Source organism: Cydia pomonella, chromosome 3, assembly GCF_033807575.1.
Source record: "Cydia pomonella isolate Wapato2018A chromosome 3, ilCydPomo1, whole genome shotgun sequence".
Taxonomy (NCBI): Eukaryota; Metazoa; Arthropoda; class Insecta; order Lepidoptera; family Tortricidae; genus Cydia; species Cydia pomonella.
Window position 1 is genome coordinate 19,607,809 of NC_084705.1, and position 26,632 is coordinate 19,634,440.

At 34.7% G+C, this 26,632-nt stretch overlaps 1 protein-coding gene across 2 annotated transcripts in view; it reads left to right on the forward strand.

Moving 5' to 3' along the window:
• Positions 1 to 26,632, forward strand: part of LOC133516227 (insulin gene enhancer protein ISL-1) — a 55,401-nt gene that overhangs the window by 9,920 nt on the left and 18,849 nt on the right. The window lies entirely within an intron of this gene.

Below are 26,632 nucleotides of genomic sequence, written 5' to 3' on the forward strand. Positions count from 1 at the left end.
TTAATAACTTATGTTGGAAAATTTAAAAGACCGAATCGATCAAAAAAATGTAACTTTCGAATTTGCTCACAAAATTTCACGAGAATCGGTTGGGAATTGCGACCTGTAGAGGAGGACATCTGGACGTAAGTACTTGAAAACCTTACTTACTAAATATTTTGTTATTATTATTATATTTTAGAATTAAAAAAATATATTATTATTATATTTTAGAATTTAAAAAATATATTATTAGAATAAAAAGTTTAAAATTCCAGGTTTCAAAAAAGCTCCACAAAACATCATTTAGTTTGATTGTAGAGTCAGGGATCAGTCTTACTAATTTCTGCTTCAGTATAGTACTACATATAATTATTATTTTCTAAAATATATATTTTAGATTTGAATATGTAGATGTCCCCCTATGGAGTATCCATACGGCATGCAAGAGATAGGTACCATTCAAATAGTTTTTTATATCTCTTTTTGGGTTCCGTACCAAAATGGTACAAAAGTAACCCTTATCGTGAGTCCGTCTGTCTGTCATATTGCCAAATATAGTATATTTATTTTATTTTCATTAAGTACAGAAAATGTCCAATATAAAGAAAGGGTAAAATTTCAAAGTCTAGATACTAGGTCAAGTGGAGTATCATTTAAAAAAACTCAAATTCAACATTCCAAAAGATTTTTATTTCATAGTCGATAAAAAATGATCTTTGAAGGAAATTTTGAAAAAATATATCCCCCCCCCCCCCCCTTGTCTCCTTATCTATATTTTTTTACATAACATTAACATTATCATAAATATTACAGAAAAATATAATCACAACTATATCTTGATAACTTTTTTAAATATCAAACAACATTTTCTAATGTTAGGTATTTCCAATTTAACCTCGTTTGTGGGTTAACCGCGTTTATATTACTTGAAATTTCTATGAGATTAAAATAAACGTTCTTTGAAATGAAACAAAAATTATTACTTAGAAAACACCCACGACTCAAGAACAAATATCTGTGTTCATCACACAAATAAATGCCCTTCCGAAGCGTCCCTGGTCCATGGGCAGGGTCACTACCCACTAGACCAGACCGGTCGTCAAATCTTCACAACAGTTACACAGATTGTAATGAATGACCTTTAATGACAGAGCTGTTTTTACATTTCAGATAAGTCAGAAGTTGTACCTATTTTTTTTTTAATGGTTTATTATTTATGGAAGCGACTTTAGTCCTTAAGGCGAGCCGTCACTGGCGGTCATTAACGTCGACATTCATTTAGCCTAGTTATGAGTGCATATTTGATTTAAGTACATAAATAAGTTTCGAACTTATATGAAACGCCTGCTTGGCACAGGCACCATGGTGAGGAAACGTCAGTTCTACCTGCGAAAGTTAAGTTTTTACATAGGTATTAGTTATTTACATACTTATTGACCTTATTGTTTTAATATGAATTATAGTAATAATAATAACACAATTTATATGCTTTTTTATAGTTTAAAATTCATTTAAGCTAATTTAACAGCAAAAGGGTCCAACGACGTAGTATATTTTATAAAAGTCTCAATATTGTTTATAAATAGGTACGCGAGATATATCTTTTTTTAGCATCGGTGATATACATTCTATGGGCTAATTAAATTATAAATTAGAAGCATGTTGGCCGTTACCACTTTAAACTAACCATGTTTAATTTTAGTCAGGTTGATAAAATAATATTTGTACGCATAACATTATATTTATTTACTACCTAAAATTGGTTAAGCCTTGAACTTTGACGGACGGAAAAATGTAGACATTTTGACTTAACTAAATTTAAATAGGCATTAGACAACAATACCTACCTACTTTAAGTATCGGAGCATCAAACAACTGACTGAAAAAAACAAATTGGTAAATAAAACTTACTGAGTTATTGGCTAGTTCGGCATCGTATTCAAATATACTTCGGATGCTGCGCTTGAGTACGGCGGGCCCTTTGATTCCAATCAGATTTATCTTAACATCGGACTTCCGTAAGACTTAGGGATGCTGCGAAAGGGTTCTGTGTTTACAAGCTTTTTTTAAAAACTTGACTCACCAAGATTAGGTTCGAGTATACAAAAGCCACGAATTGAAAACCTATGCCATGCGTTCATTCTGGCTCATTGTTGATAATAATATGTAAAGAGATTTTTTTCGCGTGTGCTTTATAGTATGACATTTTAACGCTGTTGGCAAAAAAAAGAAAGGATTTAAAAAATATGTAAAAAAATAGTCTTTTTCAGTTTACACCATTCGCAGTGAGGATGAATCTCGATTATTTTTGAACAATTTGTTATTATTATTTATACGACCTATCCAAATTGCAAAGAAGATAACGAAATATCAGTCAGTCAGGCTAAAAAAATATTTTATTCAAAATCCGTAAATAATGGCCAACATTACGATAAACTGTTTTGTTATGACAAATTTCTTATCTGTGATAATGTTGTAATTGCTTCATAACTACATCAAAATCGATTTGGTTATGACATTCAAACTTGGAACATCTCTGAAAAAAAGCAGTTCGATTCAACCTCTATTTTAATATCAGTCGAGATGCCTTTTTGTTCGAAATTAAATGTCAATTGCATAAAATGTTGACATATCTCGCATGTTAGTTTGTATCGAATGATACGGAAATAGGCCCCCGAATCTAATTTGCATCTGAATTTAAAAAAAAACTATATGCGTGAAAAAAATATTTCATAAACGCCATTTGACGTAGAGTTTATCTTTTAATTAGTTTTAAGTATAAAATGAATATGTTTTGTCGTTTTAAGGTAACTATAGCAAAAGTTTCGTGGTACTGTTATTCCGTTCGAAGCTTTTAAGTAGTATTATGATGACCAATGAATTTTATTTAATATAGGTACGACCAACAAAAATACGGAACCCAAACTTTTTAACCATAATGCCTCCAAATTTATTATGTTTCTTTTCGGTCAGCTAAGGCGCCAAGTATTTTTTTAATGAGACCGCGTTTGGGACATTTTTGGGTTATTCATTTTACAAACTCGTAAGTACAATAAACGAATTTTCAAAATCAATTCTATTGCAATCAAAATAAGTTAACATTTACAGTTAATATTACATGATGATACGACGTTTTAAACATTGTCAAGTTTGGAGCGGAAAATTAAGGTCTTTTATGGAGTCAAATTGTCACCGATAGGATCTCCGATCTTTGATTACGTTTGCTTTAATTTTGTTAATTTTCGAAGCCTTATTGATAATTAGAGATATAATTTAATTGAAAGTGAGGAAAGTTTATAAGCGAGACCCAAATGTTCTAAATGTGAAAGTTGTATTTATTATTAATTTTTACTTGACTAATTTACGTCATCGTGCACAAATTATTGACCTCACCAGATCTGGAAGCGGTGAAAAATTTGAACTGTAAAAAAAATATACAAGCCCCATGAATTCTATTTTAAATGGACTGCATTGTAGTCTATTTCTTCTATTCAGAGAACAATATTTTAAATTTACTAATTTCGAAGCGAGGTCGTTAAGACCTGAGTAACAACTGGACTTCCTTTGCAAAAAATGCCATTTCAAAATGGCTGAAAATGACAAAAAGCCGTTTAGACTTTTTTAAATTTTGTCCGATAAACACATATAGCAAACTACGTACAACTCGTCTAAGATTCGGCTAAGGTATTTCTACCCTCATCTGTTTATCTAAAATAGTGGAGAGAAAAAGGGGATGAAAATGTATATTCAAAGATCTCTACAATTGTTAACCTTAGAACAGTTTACTTGACATATTACTACTTTACCATGGCATTGAAAAAATCCTTTGTTATATTCTGTAAGTAAAAATTCTTAGTTTAATATATTTTAAGATATGATCTATACTTGTACTCTATAAGTGAATTGTAAAAATTCTTATGAGAATAAATGATCTTAAACCTAAACTTGTTTCGACTTCCGATATACTCACACAAAACTTTCTCTTAGGTAGGAAATTATCCTATCCCGACCGCTACCTAAAAAAACCTAAACGTCAGCCACAACAAGTACACAATAAATCATTAGGGCAACTACACACGGACAATATTTTAACGCCATGGTCACCGACCCAAGATTAAAAAAAAAAAAACAAAAACTCCGGATGTTCGACGCGCCGGTGTTGGCGACAAAAATGATGGCGCCTCCATTTTTTTCTTATCACAATTAAACAAATTCACACTCTGGAAGATTTTAAATAGGATTCACATTCGAGTGGCAAAGCCTTCTTCTAACTAAAAAGAATCAAATTTCAATTGAATACGACATTACTTTTGTCTAAGTAGTATATCAAACAACCTATTCAGGTTTAGCCATGCTAAGCTATTAAGCATTTCAAGCAATGTGTATTGCAAAATATTGAAATATTGGTTCACCAAGTAAAATTTAATTGCAAAGTTTTTTGCAGTACCTAGGCATACTTAGTAGATAAACATATTCTGCAGAATTATTTACCGAGTTCAGGGGTCGCCAAACCGCAGCTCGCGAGCCGCATGAGGCTCTTTGGAGGTACAATTGTGGCTCTTTAAGTCGCCCATAAAATTAACCCTTGAGAGTTCTTACACAACTGAAAACAACATTTACGGCTTTTTAAGCTTTGGCTCTTCTCAAAAGTTTGCCGACCCCCGAGTCCTATTTTATTACAATTACCAATCCAAATCGATAGACGAAAGATCAAACTAGTGCCTAATTAACATTGACAGTACAAGTGTTTCATCATCATCATCATCATTTAAGAGCATGGCTCTTGTCGGTGGAGTAGACGCCAGTTTACGCGGTCCTCGGCCAAGTTCTTTAGGTCCCTGTAAGACACGACATTTACTTTTCCTTTTAGTTGCTGCGTGTAACTTGCTCGTGGTTTTCCTCTTCCTCTTCTACCTTCGATCTTGCCTTCCAAAATAGTCTTAAAGAAAGTGTCGTGTCTTATCAAGTGACCTATCATTTTTCCTCGTCTATTCTCTATGGTCCTCAGTAGGTTTCTCCTCTCTCCAACAATTCGCAGCACTTCCTCGTTCGTTTTTTTCTCAGTCCAACTTATTCTTACAAGTGTTTACTTACAGTGAATTATATCAATATTAAATAGGTACAAGTCCATATTTCCTATAGATCATACAGATACTTACACGTCAAACAAACAGTACCCCTAGTGTAAATATTTTCGACAGCGAAACGTGACGTACGCGTTTGCGTTAAGAGTCATTTTGTATGAGATTTTTGACTTTCCAAAACGTCCCGCTTGGCGCGCTGTTCAAAAACCCATACAAAATGAGACTTAACGCAAACGCGTACGTCACGTTTCGCTATCGACTAAATTTACTAGGGGTACAGTACCCCTAGTGTAAATTTGATCGACATCATAACGTGACGAACGCGTTTGCGTTAAGTCTCATTTTGTATAGGATTTTGAGTTTCCAAAACGTCCCGCTTGGCGCGCTCTTTCTAAATCCAATACAAAATGAGACTAAACGCAAACGCGTACGTCACGTTTCCAAATCGAATTTATTTACACTAGGGGTACAGATCAAACAGGGACATACGTCCGGGTCCGGGAGCAACCAAAATTAGTAAAAACTCTACCACTTACTGCATTTTAGTGCGGCTTCTTAGTCTCAACTATGATCACGGCAGAAAGAACGTAACTTGACATGCATATAGCTTTTAGGTTTATAAAAATAAACAGAAGTGCAAACATGCCGAGAAGTTATTGTTTCCCTCCCTCCCATTCACTTTTTTTTATATCCCCATTTTAGTTTTTATACATTTTCATGATCACTGTAAATAAAAATGTCTAGGAGAAGTATATTCGTATGTAACTTTTTGTCACGGTTTTGGCCTTTACAATCAGTGTGACAATTTGTACTAAATAAAAAATTAGACAGTATGAAAATCGCGTAAATAAACAAAATGTTTCATAAGTTTTAAAAAACATAAATGTGACCAAATATTTTTTCGAATAAAGTTAAATTTCACAAAAAAATATGTTAACGTGACATAAATTTAGGAAGCAAACGAGAAAATAACACATTATTTTGAAAGTTGATATGACTCATCTTATCTAATGCGAAATTCCAATAACATCAGTTCACTAATGAAAAAGTTCTAACATAACAGATATAAAAAGTTTCTAAAAACTAAACAGTTAAATCTTAATAAATTCCTCGGGAACAAAGACAAATTAGCAGGTAGGCTCACCTAATGACGCATTTCTTTGGCACGTGCAAAGGCCAAGGCGCCACCTTTCTCAGCCTTTAACAGTAAGTAAAGTTCCTATATATAAAAAAAAATACACCATATCACTCAAAATATTTTGCAAATGACAAAAAAAGGTTCATTGTCATCGCATGCCTTAGAAAAAGTTATGAAGCTGTCAGTATAATTTGGCAGCTGTCAAAATGGGCGGCAAATTGTAAAATATTTTACTCTTAATCGTTTTGGTTAGTTGGGCGTTCGTATCAGCATGGCTATGCTCTATTAGTTTCTTTTTCGTGTGTTTCATTGGTCAATATTTTTTCATTAGATACTATGAAAAGTCTTAAGCTTTTTGTTTTTTTTTTGTATTGTGGTTTAATAATATTTATATACAGGTTGTTTATTTAGTCACCTGCAATCAATTACGGGGTGAATATATAGGTTATACTGAACAACCCCGAAATCGAGAAAAAAAAATTTGTCTGTTTCATACATTTTGACTGTCTAACCTTGACATTTTCTATGGGAGAGTAATTTTATTTCACGATTTCGGGATTGGTCCCATAATAAAATTTGCTCAATATGACCTATATATTCAGCCCGTAAATTATTGCAGGTGACCAAATAAACATCCTATATTTTATGGCCAGATCTTAAAATTGATCATTTCATGATGTGGCAATCATTTAATGAAACGATCAGTTGACTACATCATAATAAAGTCTATCATGAAGTGGTCAATTCTAAAATGGCATTTCATGAAATTATCAAAATTTATTATCTGGCTACCAAGCCATTAGCATACCAGCTTATTCATGCTAGTCTTGAATGACCCAACCTAACTTAGCCACGTATTTCTGACGGTAATACCAGTAAATTTATATGAACATACTTGCGATGTTATAAATCTAGTAATTTTTAGGCGCGCTATGGTAATTACATCCGAAGGAATTTTGAAAATGTCAGTGAGTGATTTATGGCATTTGATTGATTTAGGACGAGTTACTAGTTAGCAGCGTATAGTTCGTGTCATCCACGCTGACGCGCAGATTTATCAAATCCAACTTTTAATAAAATGAAAATCGCACGAGTCGAGGCACGCGTCTTCGTGAATGACACGATCTATAAAAATTATGTGACTCACTTTGGAAAAACTGTGTTAATTCAGACTCATCCTGTATCTTAGATCATTTTCATATAATAACAATTTGCAGATTATATATTCGCAAAGACGATGTATAGGATTGAACCTAATAGTGTGAGTGTGCCAACCTACGAATGCCAAACCCTAATTTCAAGTTTAACAATTAAATCATCGGTATTATCGCAGTATCAATCATATGTAATAATAATATTATCTATACAATATAACCTAATAAAAGTTGTGAAAATGTCACCGAACGGGTTTACACACATATACCGTTGAATACCTAGTTCACTATTTCTGTAATGTGCCTTACCTCCTCATATCAAAGCCGATTATTCAACAAAACACTCTCAAACTCGGACATACGTTATCTTCTGTCCCCCATAAAAGACCTATAATGTCCCTTAAATAAAAAACAAAAGAAATGTTTGAAAAAGCGTTATCTGTGGCCGGCGCCAGTGGCAGCGCGGCGGCGTTTTTTTAAAACCTTTTTTCGAAGCAAAAATCTCGTCTCTTGCCTTCGTAATTGACAGAATTTACGTGCGAGATAAGACGGTTTACATTGTTAAGAATAACCCGTTTGGTTCCCTTTCGATTTCTAAATCTGTTCGTTCGGGGACATCAGCTTTTAACATTGGATTTTGTAAACTTATTGGTATTATTGGTAAGGACAATTTTGTAATAAACATGTACATTATAGGTAACTTGTATTATCAGTACGTTGCACTGTAACATTTTTATCACGTGTTGGTACAACTGAGTGCGTGCGAAAGGATCGTACTGTACTATGTACATGTGTACTATGTACATAGGTATACCTAGACCTATTTTACAACTACTTAAAGGTAAAGCCAGCAACATAGTACCGGTTGAGATAACATTGTGTATCAAAACTGTTCATCTCGTTTTTTTACAACGCCTACCAACAGATTTTAAGTTTCTCACACATCTCGAATCAATTAAAAACGTCATTCAATACGATTATTTGCTAATCGTGGGAATGTTCGTTTGTCCGTCTGTCACGTCCCTAAGTGCGAAGGAATTTGTATTGAATAAACAGCAAATATTGTTCCATATAGTGAATTAACGGTCCAAAATAGTGGGCGCAATTATTAATTCAGGTCCGCTTTCACGATTGGCACAGATTTCTTAATTAGTCGAATACAAATATTAGTCGGGATTAGAATCTTTGCACTATTTTGCAATGACATTTAAACTAAGACACGGTATTCCGTCGGTATTCCGGTATTCCGTTCTTATTAGAACGAGTGTTTTTTTAAACAGGTGCCCTGGTCGCGGCGCTCCTGTGCTAAGCCTACAGGTGTCAGAAAATTCTGAAAAGAGTCAATCGCAAAAGTAATTCTCTATAGTTTACACAGACAGATAAATGAATACTCGCAATGTAAATGTCCTAGCTTTTTACCGGAATGTGTCTTTTACCAATTTATCAAACAAATAATAAAATGCGGTAGGTACTATTTTATCTTTCGTATTGTAATTGGTATTTAATATCAAAGAACCGGTGAAGTGCGAGTTGGACTCGCGTTTCAAGGGTTCCGTACATCGCAGAATTTTTAACAATGTTTTTTCTTGTACGTGAATGTCTTGAAAAACCCGAATGGGTCGGATACACGCACGGATAAATCGAAATTCATACTGTCTTCAATCAATAAACTGCATTTAAAATGTAAAGTCTCCTAACTGACAACATCCAAAACTTCGTAGAAATCTTTAGTGGGAAATCTTTAGAAGTGACCTCTGGAGTTCAAGGATTTTTTTTATGTACTACGTCGGTGGCAAACAAGCATACGGCCCGCTTGATAGTAAGCAGTCTGCGTAGCCTATGTACTCCAGCAACTCCAGAGGAAATTTATAGTTATAGACCCCAAACCGGTACACAATAGCTAAGAACAGACTGTACCAAAGACATTTCATCAGATCCTTGAAAGCCACATGTCGCAGACTCTTAAAAATTTAGATTAATTTTCGTGTCCGGGACATTGTCAGCTCGGTGTGCACATGCCAGGTTAGTCTCTGGTCAATTATGTCCATCGTAACTCGTCGTGGACTTGTTTTATTTTTTTTACACCTCTGTCAAATGTATGAAGCTTTTGTTCCATTCTATCCATTGTCATAGCTTGCACTTCCCGAACAACGCACTTCGCACTCAGCCAATTTGGCATATTCGACATAATATTCTTAGATGCATTTTATATTGCCTATAGGTAAGTTGAGGCCGAGATTAACTTTTTATCCGTCATTCACGTTGTCATAAAACCCTTTCCGGCTACTGGTCAGGTTTTTTCCTTTTTCGTTACGGCAGTGGTACACTAGGCGATTATTAATAATCATAGTAGTGTAAAATAAGTTTAGAGCCACAAAATAATATTTAATAAGTTAATCAACGATTAAAGGGTGTAGCAGGATAGCCTAGGAAAAATTGCCCCCAGCGATTTTGGGCCAAAACTGTAATCAAACGATGCCTTTTGGGGAGGTTATACTCTGCACAAAGTTTCATCCCTCTGTTACCCCCTGGGGGTGAAAAACACTCGATTAACCCCAAAACTGTTTTAATTATTTTTTCCTAAACTATGAAAGTGACGAATTTCAAATTTTGTACAAATATTAATAAGACTAAAAGCTATGTGCTAAAAAACATTAACTCCCTAACCATTTAAATTCTTGTAAAAAAAACAAGAATAAAAAAAGAATCACCCTGTATATCAAGTTACACTCATGGTACACACACCATTTTTTTTTCAAAAATGAACCAGTTTATATTCTACATTATACAAAAGTTTCATGGACCTACTCCGTGTAAATAGAATGTCATCCTTAGAGCAAGATTCAATAGAACTCATGTGACATATTCAAATGAGTCACCAAACCTGAATTATATGGAATAATATAGTTAGATTTTTTAAATGAAAACCTTCTAGACCGGTGAGGTCTGGAAAAGGGATAATTAGTAATGGACGTAATGATGAAGTAATAAATTATTAGTCGAGCCGCGTATGATTCATCTGGATATACATGGGACCTAGTGTGCTCCGGCCACCCGGTCCCGATAATCCGACGTCCTACCGGGCTTGTCGCTAAGTCGACGATTGGATCTTTAGCCCACGTACTTTGATTGGCATGTTGTTTCAACTTCGTATTAATATGGAGTAAAGCGTGTTTATAAATGAGACAAGAAACTTCGTGTCAAATAAGTTTTTGATCTGAGATTGGTCGGATTTGAATATTTTATTTAGTAGGACAGAATTTTATTTAAATATGTAATGTACTCATAGATAAACAAGTATTTAGCACAAATAGTTATTTATTTTACAAGGGGGCAAAAATGTTGTGTAACCGAGCTAGCGAAAGATTTCAAACTTGAACCATGAGCGTAGCAAGTGATTCGAAAAGCGGAATCTTGAGCGTTGCGAGGGTTCCAAGGCTCGCCAGCCAAACGTTGTCACCGAGTGAAACACAAAACTTTTCACCACACCAACGCGAGGAAAATTCTAACTGTAAAATATCAAAGTCAATTGCACCAGACAACATGAGGAGGAACAAGAACTCAAAATTTGCAGCAGATTACTTTGCCTTTAGTGGATAAAATGTAACTTTCTCATCAGTTTTTAAATAATCAAGAAAGTCTTTATAGTGCTGGTGTGGTGAAAAATAAATTACTCATGCTTTTATTTATTTTATTGCACAGGCGATAAAAAAAAAGCTCATTGTAATGATTTTATTCTAAGTATCGTTAATTTGAAAAGACAAAGGCTTTGCGATATTTATTTCAGTTTTTATGGTGAACTTCTTACTCCATCATCAACTTATGGAAATAAGTCTAACCCTAGTAACCCTAACCTGTTTTTTTATAAATTCTTTCTTTGACGATACTTTAACTTTAAATAGGTAATTGGTAAAAGGTATTGTACATTATGTATGTAGGTATATTTATTCTATTTGTGCAAGTATATTTTATAGTAGTCTCGACTTATTTCTAATCTCATGTCTACCTACTCTTTACAACCCTATATCAAACTGTCCCTGTTTAGCCCAATGGTTGACTGGTAGATAATGCCTTAAGGCGTTACTCTTTTTTTGTTAAATTGTGCATTAAGCTATTGAATGTATATACATTCAATTCATTATTTGTAGGTATTACACGACACGAGTAGGTATCTTCACTAACTACATAATTATGTATACTGTGCGGTATACGAGCAGTGCATTACGTACTTAAATAACCTTTATAACAAATTCATTCTCATACCTGATTAATAATGTACATGTTAGACTCACCGCTGGTAAAATGACTTAAATGACAAATCAATCGATCGGGTCCTGTAATCTCCCATCTTTGACGCAGTGACGCCATCTAGACGGGGATACAGCCGTCACGGGCCTTTATCTGATCATGTGGGGCCAGGAAAAAACTGACAGAATTTACAGCATTCGAACTATAATTTAATTATGAAGCGACGGCGTAAGGATGAGTTGCTAGGCGCCGTTCGCGCGCGCCGTGGACTCACCACCGCCGACATCAGCCTTCCGGGACCGGCAACGGCTGTTTACATTGGAGATCATCTAACGCCAGCGAATAAATTGCTACTCAAACGTGCCAGACAGCTTAAGGTTGAGCTAAATTATTCATTCGTCTGGACTAGGGATTGTAAAATATTTATGCGGAAAACTGATACCAGTAAAGTTATACAAATACGTAATATTCATAATTTGGAAAATTTAAAATGACTATCTATTTCATATTGGCTGTTTTGTGTCCGAGATATACTAACTTGTAAAGGTTTTAAAACGCAGAATATTTTAAATCTACTTTCGCTTGTTTGTATTTTTAACAATAATTCAAAACTTCTAACGATATCGCTAATAAATAATGTGTCAATACTGTGCACACGCCTTTATTATGTTCTAAATGTAAGTACAACGCACCTATGTAACTTTTTAAGAAATGTATTACGCTATTCCTGCATGGACTTTATGATATATGTAAGTAGCAAAATCAATAACACGAATAATTCCTTTTTAGCGAAAAATGTCGTTTAGTAAAATAACTGGTTATTATCAAAATGTGAGGGGATTGCGGTCTAAATCTCATGAGTTTTTCTCACAAGTTACGCAGTCACATTGTGATTTTATTTGTTTGTCCGAAACGTGGCTCACGGCGGATTTTCACGACAACGAATATTTTGACAACAGATACACTGTTTTTCGATGCGATCGGTCTGCTGTTGATAGTGGTGCAGCGCGGGGGGGCGGGGCGGCGGTGGCCGTGCGAGCAGAGTATCATCCAATCGCCCGGGACTGGCCTGTGCCCGCGCGGGCATATTGTGATTGTGTGTGGGTATCTCTCCCGGTAAGTTTCGAGCGCGGTTCCAGAACCTACTGTAGGCCCGGTGGTGAAAATAAGCAACGATACCTTAATATTGCGTGTATATATATACCTCAAGGACAAGGCTATAAAGAGGCGCTCGCTTCTTTTCTCAATATAGTTAGTGAAATAATCACCGATCGGCCTGATGATTTGTTTCTTTTAACAGGGGATTTTAACATACCAGACGCAAACTGGGCAGCTTCCTCATCACCTGATATGATCCTGACTTCAAGTGGTACTTATGCAACGAATTTACTACAAGATTTTTTGTGTTTTACAGACTTAAAACAATATAATCGTATTTTAAATTGCAACAATCGTATTCTAGATTTAATAATGAGCAATTGTGTTTGTACTGTCGCCGCTTGTGATTGCCCTTTAACTTTTGAAGATATCCACCACAGATCGCTCACAATTGATTTATTGCTAAACTGTACAATGTGCCCAATTAAGTCGGCTCCTGGTTTCGCGTACAACTTTCATTTATCAGACTTTAAAAATATGAATATAGAATTGTCTAAGATTAATTGGCCTAATTTGTTTGATACGCATAATTTAGAGGAATGTATTGAATCCTTTTATAAAATTATAAATGATCTTTTTGTCAAGTATGTGCCCCGTCGAAAAATATACACCTCTTCTACAGCTCCCGTTTGGCATAGTAAAGCGTTAAGAAAAATTTTAAACGAAAAACGTAAGTATCACAAATTGTGGAAAACATACAAAAACCCTCTTGATTACCTTCATTTTAAAAACCTACGAAAGCGTGCCGAGAAAATGGAGTCACACTGTTATAAAAGTTATATTGCTTATTCGGAACAAAAAATAAAAACACATCCCGCTTTTTTTTGGACCTATGTTAAATCCGTATTCTCTAAAAATAAATTCCCTCAAACAATGTCTTACAAAGGTACCCCTTCTTCAGACGCTAAACAAATATGTGATTATTTTAACGATTATTTCCACTCTGTTTTTGAGAAATTTACAGATAATATGCCTAATATTAGTAGTAGTTTAAATTCACTCTCGAATCCTCCCATTGATTTAAATTCAATAGATATTACTATTAACCTTGTTCTTAAACATTTAAATTCTGTTAATGTTCATAAAGGCTCTGGACCTGATGGAGTCCACCCTCTGTTTATAAAAAAATGTTCTAACTCTTTAGCAAAACCCATATGTTATCTATTTAAAAAATCATTAAGTGAGGGCTATGTTCCAAAAATATGGAAACAGGCGTGGATAACCCCCATACCAAAAGGAAAAGTTAGTCATGAGATTGAGATGTACCGACCCATTTCGAAACTATGTCAGTTTAGTAAAATCCTGGAAAAGATAGTAAAATTTCAACTCTTCGAAGTCGTTAAGAATCATATTACCCCCCATCAGCACGGTTTCTTTAAGGGTCGTTCGGTAGACAGTAATTTGTTAATCTTTACAGGCGAAGTTCTTGAAGCAATGGAGAGTGGACACTGTGTAGATGTCGTGTATACCGATTTCGCCAAGGCCTTTGATAAAATTTGTCACAGCACATTGTTATATAAGCTTTGGCGACTCGGTATACATGGAGATCTTTTTCGATGGATTAAATCCTATGTCGAATTTAGAACTCAGGCCGTCGTATTGTCCGGTTATACATCACAGTATAAGGTCGTCACTTCAGGAGTCCCACAGGGATCTCATTTGGGGCCTCTTCTTTTTGTGTTATATATTAATGATATAACCGACTACATTAAGCACTCTAAAGTTTTACTCTACGCGGATGATGCTAAAATTTTTAAAATTATTAAAGATGTTTCTGATTGTGAACTACTACAAGAGGATTTATCTAACTTGGAGAGATACTGTACTGATAATAATATATTTCTGAACAATAAAAAGTGTAGTATTATAACTTTTTCTCGGAAAAAGAAAAATATTGGTCATAATTACACAATTTCCGATAAAGTATTAAATAGGGTAACGCAAATTCGAGATCTAGGTGTAATAATGGATTCTAAGTTATCATTTATTCCTCACATTGAGAATGTAGTTACTAAATCGTTTAAGCAATTAGGTTTTATCCTACGAGTCGGTAAACCATTTAAAAATTCTTTTAGTTATATAACTCTCTATAACAGCTATGTAAGAAGTCGTCTTGAATTCGCGTGTGCTGTTTGGAAGCCATTTCATGCTGTCCATATTAATAGAATCGAAAGGCTCCAAAAGAAGTTTGTAAAAACGTTAGATTTTAGGACTGGACAAAACTACGTTGATTACCACTCCTCATTGCAGTACCATAAAATTCAGTCTCTTCAAGACCGCCGCGACTGCGTAGACTCGGTTTTACTTTATAAAATCTTAAACTCTAAATTGGAGATTCCCTCACTACTTCAACAAATAAATATTAAAGTCCCTCGTGCGCGTCAGCGTAAATGTCGCAAAAAGGAATTATTTGCTGTCCCATTTAGCAGAACTTGTTATGCACGAAATATGTTTATAAGGCGTGCTTGTAGACTTTATAATGAATGCGTAAATCTTTCTAATATTGATGTTTTTCATTGTAATATAGTATCTTTAAAGAAAGCATTTGTTTGTGAAAAAAATAATAATTAGGTATTGATTTTATTTTATATACTTAAATATAATACCTGTATCAAATATATACCTATATAGTGAATGGCACAATAGTGTATGGCGTATATAATTGTAGTACTTAACTCTGCAGGTATTTAAGTAAGCTTAGAATTTATTATAATTGTTCAGTAACTATATATACATATATAAAACTCAGATGCTATGTAGCAAAAAAAAAACTGTTTAAAATCTAGCACTCTTATATTTAATTAAGGAAACCGTAGGTCTAGCTTTAAAATGCAATAGTTAATAATACCGCATATTGTAAACGACCGTTTGTTTCTTAATAAAAGAAAAAAAAAAAAAAAAAAAAAAAAAATTATGAACCTATTCTTCATGTATAACAAGCCTTAAAATGTAAAGTTTTGTTAATTATTTCTGTATGTGGGTTAACCGAAGCGTCGGAAGAAATTTTTATTGAAATCCGTATTTACAATAATAGTTATATACATAATGGATATATATACACAGTGGTGTTACTATAACTAGCTTAAATCTAAAATAGGCCCTTGAGGCATTGCACCAAGGATGCCGGCGGTATTTCGGAGTATTTCCTCGTTGTATTGCAATACTGATACATTGTGCGAGGAAGCCGCCAGCTCTTCGGTTCGTGTTTTCTGCAAAAACCTTGTGCGCGCTTGAACCCCATGGACCTACAGTTTAAATAGCTTTATTTTATAAAATCTAATTACGAGTATTATAATTATATTAAAAGAGTGCCTAAAGCTTTCGCTCCTCGGGGCTAGGCATGAACATGCATTTTTGCGGGTGTGGTTATGGCACCAAAGTCACCAGTCACCACGTTATAAACAGCGGCGGCTGTTCACGGTTCAGTTTCGGTCCAAACATTTTTACGAAAGTTGAAGGTCGTCCTTTTGTATCTAACTCGAGTCAACTTTGCAAAGTTTTTTCACATTCTTATATGAATGTCACGTTATATTCATTCATTTTAAACACTTTACCACAAACAAATTATGTGCACTCACTTTTTGAACTCTTGTCTAATTATTTAGAATATATAGCGCGTATTTGCAAACAAATGACTAGGGGCTAGGCGCTAGGCGCGCCACTCCAATTTTACGTCTTTCTTCATAGAACATCTTCTGTTTCACGTGCGGAACTGTGGCGAAAATTCTCTTTCGCTCTTATGGAATTTCCTATTCATTCAATGTACTAAATCTTTTTTCATAGGAGCGCAATCCAAAGCGCTCCGCTTCGCGCGTTACGTATGAAATTATAGCAATAGGCGAGTAGTCATATGCTAATGAATAATAATTACTTATTTAACTATTATTGACTTGTTTACGATAGACACATTAATCATGAATAAGTAGTATTTATTACATTGATTAGGTACTATAATTTCATAATGAGTATTTATGGGAGTGCACTGCACAAGCGCACCTTAAGGCGGGCCACTACCGGTTATAAATGAATGGCATTTCTTATCGGAATTCATACCTAGGTCCAGCAGCTTTTAGGTGTTCACCTACTCTGCTAAAGGGGCCGATAAGCGATAACTAACAACCTTAATACTTTTCGCCTCCGCCACGATCGCACCAGAAGCAGAACCGCTGACACGACTACGAGTCGCTCTTTCCATGGCCCACACCGCACGGTAGCGGCGTTACCAACATATCGATGCATTGATAACATTTCAGAGTGACTCGCAGAATTCGGTTCTCACGCCTAATCCGCGCCTGCGGCACGATGCCCAAGAAATGATTCTCAGATGCCATTGCCTAAGTGATCATCTGATCATGTGTAATCACTCTTTGATCTAGGTAATGGGAAAGAGCCGTGAAAGCTAATCGCAAATGGCGCTTTCGAAAATTCCCTATCCCTATAAGTTTAAGGACGTCTTGATCACCATCAATATATTCAATATATACTAGCGAGAAGCGTTGGTGGCCTAGCGGTAAGTGCATGCGACTTACAATCCGGAGGTCGCGGGTTCAACCCCCGGCTCGTACCAATGAGTTTTTCGCAACTTATGTACGAAATATCATTTGATATTTACCAGTCGCTTTTCGGTGCAGGAAAACATCGTGAGGAAACCAGACTAATCCTAACAAGGCCTAGTTTACCCTATGGGTAGGAAGGTCAGATGGCAGTCGCTTTCGTAAAAACTAATACCTACGCCAAATCTTGGGATTGCCGTGCAAAATGCCGGGACAACGCGAGGAAGAAGAAGAAGATTCAATATAAACTAATAATAGCCACACAGTTACACGCAGTTGTTATACATTTTTTATTAACAAATTATAAACGCTGCAATTTATAATTCTCACTTACAGTACAGACGCAAAGTTCAGCTTATCTACTTAATATGGAACATGTTAACCGGGGCAAACAGTCCAACAATAAGCTATTTTCGTCCGCTGTATTTACTCGCATATTTGCCCTTCCTATTACCGGCGCAGCCCTTTACTCTATACCGCGGTAGGACCTGCTAATTTTTACCTCCATCCTTTACAAATATCTTTAAACCAACAAGAAATTACATACGGGTCAAAATCGCGTCACGTAACAAATTATTTCCTATACAAATTGCATGCGTAATTATTTTACCCGACGCGGGATTTTGACTGCTATTGACAGTGTTAAGTCGACTTTATTTGTTTGACGAGCAGTTTGAGCTGGATTCTGGTGTTTTGTTTCGCCTTTTCTACAGAAGGGACAGAGACGAATGTAGAATTGTAGATACAGATACATTTATATAACTGATTGAGACTAATTTGTCTAATGTACCTTGAGTTTGTTAGTCCGGTATAGTACAAGGATCATCGAGTTCGCTTTAAAGATCTCAGGCGCGCAAAACAAATCTTTAGGTATATTTACATTGTGCTCAAATGTTCATACACTATGTCATTGGATCTATTACCTACTTAAAGATCCCATTTGGGTTGATCAAGAATGCAATCCGAATCCACTTTTGTACATAACCCAAGATCAGGAAACTGCTTAAACAGGCACATATTATGTAGACGGAGCTTTCTCCTCAAGGGTGGTGCATGTACCGACGCGCTAGAGATAAGCGTAATGTGTGTCTGGTAGTAAATAAACTACCAGAGCTGGCGCAGCGTTCCTTTGATGAATATGAGAAGACAGATATTAGTGGTTAGTTTCAGGACTTACAAAGTTGGTAATAATTTTGCTCCGATCCGATACAAGAATTACCTAGGTAATAACAATTCAGAATTATCAATTTTTTTTCGATACACCAATCATCCAAAGTAATTACTTAATTTAGCGTTTGTAATAATTCCACAAAATTCTTATGAATCTGATTATTTGCAAACTTATTTCTATTTGTCTCGTAATTTTGACCTTAAATGACTCCGAAGTAGCTCCATGTCACGTCGCCGAACTCTGTCCATTAAATAACCTTTCAAAACAAAAAAGGGCAGGTCTTTTTGGTCCAAAGGGTGAGTACACACGCGGCGCGCTTTGGCGGCTTTGGGAAAGAGGAGACAACACTACGGGGTGGCTTATGCATACAGTGGCTATCTAAACTAAGATTATTATTGCGAAAGTATTTACGATTTGGTCACAAGTTAAAACACAGTTCCAAACACTGTCATGAACTTGATAAGTTTCGAAGACGGCCAGCCTTACATTATGTCATGTTTACGCTGCACTATTTAAAGCCTGACCAGTAATATATGATCACAAGCCATATTGCGGAATTTCACTGGAACATTTTTTTTTTCATACTAAACTGAACTGGCATCCTATACATAAGAATGACAGCGCCCTCTTGACAATGATGATATATTCCTGGTCGGGCTTTACCTCCAGTATGATTCGAGCGATTCACTTTTTATAATGGAAATGACAACAAAGAATACTATACGTATTTTCTTGATTTGGTTATTAGGCGACTTTTATGTTACTTATTTTGTATCATTTTTATTTTATTGCTGTCAAACTTGTTTCCTAATTTGAATGTTATTTATTTATTTATGTTAATTTTATTTCTACCGGTGCGGTGAATCTGAATTGAATTATTCCGCTCATTTAGGTTTATTTTCGCAACAAAAAATTAAGATTCAGATGCCAGAAAAATACTCGTTATTAACGACTGTAAGTACTGCTTTATCTAAATCGAGTCCGTACTTTATGCTTTACGAGTATAACTGATTAAACTTTTAACGTATTAAACGATATAATTTCCATCGTGTACTTACTCGTAATGTTAAGTTCAGGGAGTAACTTAGGTAATAGGTACTCGATAAATAAGTAAAATGTATAAATACGTAATTATAAATATAAATACTTAAATACATAAAAAAACTCCTCATGACTCGGTAACAAATATTCGTGCTCATCTCATCACACTTAGGCTAGGTTCACACGGCGTTAACGGCTAGACGGCTTTCCCGCATAGACGCCGTGTGAACGATTTTGAAAGAAGCCATACAAATTTTGCTGTCACTGCGGTATTCGATAAAATCCCGTAGACGGTATACGGGAAAAATTAACGCCGTGTGAACCTAGCCTTATAGATACCCTTGACGGGATTTGAACTCGGGAGCCCGAGACCATCGGCTTCATATGCACGGTCGCTACCCACTAGGCCAGACAGGTAATATAGATATTACATAGTTTGTGATCTTCGCCTCTCCTTCTCCAAAGGGCGTAATGTATGTTAATCAATAATTGCACTTCACCTGTAGTCTGTAGTCTCTCTGGCTGCCCCGCACATATAATGGTCGTGAAGATAAGCCGATAGCGGTGTCTTTGAACGAGCCGCCTCCCGATTCGATTATTGGACCTAGGGTTGCCACTGTCTGACATAATTTATGGAAAGTAAGGGTGTCGTCATGTAGTTTATTTTGATTAACAACGTATTGAATGATAACGCCTAACTCGATTTAAGTTTTGACATTCATTTGTAAAGTAAACATCTTGGCAAACATATCATAGGGAATCCACGTACAAATTACAATACGTGAATACGCATGTAAGTACATACCTCTACTCCTAATACCTTTCTGAACTAATAACTATTAAGCACAATCCAAATATGAAGTAGTATAAAGAAACCTGAAATAAGTACAATCAACAGTCGAGGATTTTTGCTAATGCAAAAAATATGAAAATTAACAGGCACTGAAAAAGAAGAAGATCTGAAGATCTGGTGTTGTAAATATTAACATGGGCTGTGTTATACACAGGTATATGCCAACACTGTTGAATAAAATTATTGAATAATATGATGTAAGTAAATAGTCATTCGGTATACAGCGGGAATAAGTTGATAACTTGGGAAATAAAATTGAATAAATTGTAACTTTATTGTTTACGATTTCATTTAAACTCTACAGTGTACACAACTTGTGAAAGCAATAAGCGTTTAAAAACAAAATTAAAATTAAATTTTCACTTTTACTTGCGTCGCCAGCCCTATCGCGCGACACGGCGGCGGCGGTCAGCTCATTATTGACACAATAAATTCTAACGCACGCGTTTTAAAACCAGCCTCACACACACGGATAGCACACCCAAACACAAACAATGTGCGCACGCAGCCAAGATCTATGGATTACGGCGCGAGCTCTCGTGCTGATTAATCCAGCGGATCAAGATGATGTCATTGGTACTAAATAAAGTGATCGAGGGGTTTTTTAGAACAGGATATCTGGTGCAAATCTTCCATAAATGGTAAATTCGTCCATGGTTAATGGTAAATTATATAGGTTTGGTAGGTAGGTACCATGGTAAATTGCCAAATCTCATTGTTATTTGACACTAATATCGTCTATTTCCGTTTTCTTAATAATACTCTCGTGTCTTATTCTGGCTAGCTATGTTACTTACTTTCATCTTTTATAGGCAATAATCTTGTTGTAAAAAAGTAAACCATGTTATCCTACACACACACAACTAGGCTAAATATCATAAAAATGCCTGTGGAGGTAGGTATTTCATTAGAATAAAGAAATTAAAATATGTGGTCCTAGTTTCTTATCTTGTCGATATGACGTCGAGTTAACTATTTACATATGCAAATCACAGAATTAAATAGAATAGTGTTTAAATAATATGATTTTACCCAATTAGGTACATGTGCAATTGTGATTCTTAATATAGGTAATAGACATTATAAAGATTTGCTGTAATAAGCTGCTTACTCGTATTGCTATACCTATAGAACCTATTTGATTTTCTTTGTAATTTATTTAATTTGTTTATGAATTTTTTTTGTCAGCACAGTGCTCGAGGCTGACGAAATAAGTATAGGGGGAGTTCGAGAGCCTCGCCTCGCATAGGAGACCTAAACCATTTTATGAAGAAAAAAAAAACAAAAACGAAATAGGTAAATTTACTGCAGACAGTGCAGATAAAACATATTACATCAAATCAACTTAAAAAAACATACTCTGTTTTGGATACTCGAGCAAATTGTGTTGGACTTCACAGTATTTACGCTTCAATATAGGCTCCACATGTTAATGTGTACTTGCCACATCGACCGTCTTGGCCATTTTTAGGGTTCCGTAGCCAAATGGCAAAAAACGGAACCCTTATAGATTCGTCATGTCCGTCTGTCTGTCCGATTCTGTCACAGCCACTTTTTTCCGAAACTATAAAAGCTATACTGTTCAAACTTGGTAAGTAGATGTATTCTATGAACCGCATTATGATGTTCACACAAAAATAGAAAAATAACAATAAATTTTGGGGGTTCCCCATACTTAGAACTGAAACTCAAAAAATCTTTTTTCATCAAACTCATACGTGTGGGGTATCTATGGATAGGTCTTTAAAAATGATATTGAGGTTTCTAATATCATTTTTTTCTAAACTGAAAAGTTTGCGCGAGAGACACTTCCAAAGTGGTAAAAAGTGTGTCCCCCCCCCCGTAACTTCTAAAATAACAGAATGAAAAATCTAAAAAAAATATATGATATACATTGCCATGCAAACTTCCACCGAAAATTGGTTTGAACGAGATCTAGTAAGTAGTTTTTTTTTAATACGTCATAAAAATTAAAAAAAAAAAATTTTTTCATCAAACCCATACGTGTGGGGTATCTATGGATAGGTCTTCAAAAATGATATTTAGGTTTCTAATATAATTTTTTTCTAAACTGAATAGTTTGCGCGAGAGACACTTCCAAAGTGAAAAAATGTGTGTCCCCCCCCCTGTAACTTCTAAAATAACAGAATGAAAAATCTAAAAAAAATATATGATATACATTGCCATGCAAACTTCCACCGAAAATTGGTTCGAACGAGATCTAGTAAGTAGTTTTTTTTTAATACGTCATAAAAATTTAAAAAAAAAATTTTTCATATAACCCATACGTGTGGGGTATCTATGGATAGGTCTTCAAAAATGATATTTAGGTTTCTAATATAATTTTTTTCTAAACTGAATAGTTTGCGCGAGAGACACTTCCAAAGTGAAAAAATGTGTGTCCCCCCCCCTGTAACTTCTAAAATAACAGAATGAAAAATCTAAAAAAAATATATGATATACATTACCATGCAAACTTCCACCGAAAATTGGTTTGAACGAGATCTAGTGAATAGTTTTTTTTTAATACGTCAATAAATTAAAAAAAAATTTTTTTCATCAAACCCATACGTGTGGGGTATCTATGGATAGGTCTTCAAAAATGATATTTAGGTTCCTAACATCATTTTTTTCTAAACTGAATAGTTTGCGCGAGAGACAGTTCCAAAGTGGTAAAATGTGTGTCCAAAGTGGTAAAATGTTGAACAAGATCTAGCAAGTAGATTTTTTTTTAATACGTCTTAAATGGTACGGAACCCTTCATGCGCGAGTCCGACTCGCACTTGGCCGCTTTTCTTTATTTTTTATGAGACATTTTATCTTAATGCCTCATTAGAAGTTGTCCTCTTCCATATTATTTCATAACTAGGTTTATTTTCCACGCAAATTACGTTAAACATGCTTGAACGACGAGGTATACCTTAGTTATTAGCTTTGTAAAGTAAAGATATAGCATGTTTGATGCTAATGATAAATGATAATTTGACATGTACGTATCGTAAAAGGTTAGATATTTTAACGATCTGCGTCATTTGTTGCGGTAGGTTTAACTATTATATCAAATTCACAATCTCTACTACCTATCTCAAAGTAAAACTTTCACGATTGTTATTTAAGAGGCTGTCAACACCCAATGTCCTTGAAATTGATGTTACTTAAACAGTTTTTTAAGAAAGACTATTTGTTTTAGTCAAGTAAGAAAAATATATGTTCATATTAATTATATTTCAAAGACCGTGGTTGTACTCGATACATGATTGAACGAAATCGGCTCGATAGAAAATAAGTGCAAAGATTGGTCTTAAAATCACAATTAAACGGTTTTATGTCTTTATTGTTTTGACTTATGGATCTGCAATTAAAATCACAATTTCAAAACATTTATATCTAAACCGCTGTTGAGTAAAATATCACACTAATAATCCACTTTTTTTTATTTAAATATTTTTCTTATTATTCCCTTGCCCAGGCCCAGTAACATGCGACAGTGCTATCTCATTTACTCCGATACAAATAGACAGTGTGCGCGCTTTAGGTATTGACAGCCTCTTAACTAGTATTACTAGCTTACTTGAATAGTACCTTAAAAAGATATTTAGTTATTAAAGTACCTACCTATTAATTACCTATTAATAAAAAAGGGGAATAAAACGACCAGGGGAATAAAACGTCTTAAAATGCGTCACTAAATTTCATCCTCTTTCTGATTTTTTGAATAATGTAAATGAAAACAATAAACCAAAGTACATGTATGCTGTATGCCTCAATGAAAATCACCTTAAATATTATATATTTTTAAATAATATAAACAAAGACGTACTTAGCTATAAAAATAACAACATTAACATGCAATAATGAAACTTGATAAAACAAATAGGAAAATATTGCAATACACAGTTTGAATCTAAATAATAACATAAAATTGAAATTTAAAACAAGTAATTTATTAAATTTTGCTCTTAATACATCTATGTACCTAGAACTTACAATGCAGCCCTGAAACACTTTTCTAACCACATGTGAATATGGTAACGCTATCAGACACTCATAAATATTAATAGAACTGCAAATATAAGCGGGTCCTGACTAAGAAAACAAGTAATTAATAATGTATGCACTTGTCCATCAAACGAGTAATTATTTAAATTATGAACTGCCTTTCCGCCTATCCATTTTGTAGCGCCATGTTTATTTGTCTATTAATTAGGTAGACGTTTGCAGTTTACTTAACGTTATTTGAATGAGTAATTATTTAAAAAAAAACTTAAGAATTCCTTGATTTTCGTTCTCCTTTTAATTTTTGATATTGTATGTTCTTTTAATTCCATTCCGAGTTAATCCGAGTTGTACAATTGGCTGTAAAATATCATCACACCGGCCTTGCGTTTTAACCGTTTTGAACAGTTAGCAAAGGTTTTCGTTTTTTTGCATTTCTTAACTTATTCTCGTGATACCGAACGACTCAAGGAAGTAAGTATTTTTTATTCTTACATTTTAAGGGTCTCCAACAAACATTTTCTTCTTTGTAAAAAGACGCACTAACTTTCAAAGCGCTGCGAAGGTACTCCCTTATGCTTGTAATGTGCATGATAACCTAATTACTTAATTAATTAATGCGTTTAGTTACTTACTAATGGCCCCGTTTAGCCTATTCTGACAGAATGGTAACTACGGAACCCTACACTGAGCATGGGTCGACATGCTCTTGGCTGATTTTTAAGCATATCGCAATAACAACAAAACACACTCTGTTTTAAGACATTTTTATAGTCAAAAGCAGGCAACAAGTGTAAAGTAAAATCCGTCGCGAATATTTGTACAACGATGATGTGATGATGGCGGGCAAACTGGTGGCCCACTGGATAGTAAGCGCCCATCGTGACCTATCGAGACATGTTTCAATATGTATATGATCAGTTGTGTTGACAGCAGTAAAGACACGCGTGACAGTAAATCTGACGCAAGCGTTTTGCCATTTACAAAACATAAAACAAGAATCGTTTACCGCCCCCGCAGGCCATGTTATCGTTAAATTAATCATTAAATTTAATTAATCATGAACGTTTATGTCACGTCGTTCATTAGAATATAAGCCGTTTCAATGTAGCAAAATTCCTGGGCGGCATTTTTGAAAGAAGTTTTATTGGATGAGGTACATGTATTCGTTAAGAACACTTTTAGTTTTTTTGCAATCTTCACATAGCTATTACCTTTCTTAATTGGGTTTTTGATATTAGTCGCTCGAATATTATTACAAATTTTATGTTTCAAATTAATTAGACGTTCGACTGTTGAGTATTTATAAATTTTATAATACTCGCCTTCTACTAATCAGCTTCATTTGTTTTTAAGAAAGAGAATGCCCCAGAATGGATAATTTTATCCACGTGATAAAATAACCGTCACTTTTCAACAGCGTGGAATTGAAAGTGACGGACACCGTTTCATCACGCTGTCACATACATATAAGTAGACAAGAACGACCGTCATATCCGTACTGGTTTGTATGATACTGATACGTTTTTGGCTGATATTATCCCAAAATATGCTCATATATTATAGAACAAGGTACCTCATATGTTGTATGTTCGTCACCTTTCTTTCTAGAAGAGAGCTATAAATAAAATAAAAACTTAGAAAGCCTTTGTTTGCTTAAACGTATTAACTTATCTTAAAGCAATAATGCTTGCTTTACGACATCCTTTAAAACAATGCGAAGGATTCACAAATAAAACTTAATAATTAAAATAATTAAGCAGGTTTTAGCATTTTACTGCAGCGTTGCAGGTTTACGAGGGACTGATTTCGACGAGATGGAACCATTTATTCTTAGTAAATCCATAAATATACATATATGACCTTCACCTAGTGAACCTTAGACTTTTAATCTGCATGATATATTCAAAAAAACTTTTACAGTACATATGGGGCTACTTTATAGCACTAGTGCGAGAAGTAGCATATTACGTTACTGTGTCGAACATTTAAAGGGCCATATGTACTGTAAAACGTTGTACGATACATGTGCGAATAGGTAATTCGCAACTCGTGTCGATTTAAAACACTCCCTTCGGTCGTGTTTTAATTTATCGCCACTCGTTTCGAATTTCCTATTTTTTGCACTTGTATCGTAATGTACTATATTATGGTAATAAATTAATTATAAAATATACCAAATCATTACAGTAGTAATATAGAAAAAATTGTACATTCCGCAAGACGAGCAATGAAAACTCCTTGTTTGCTTGTG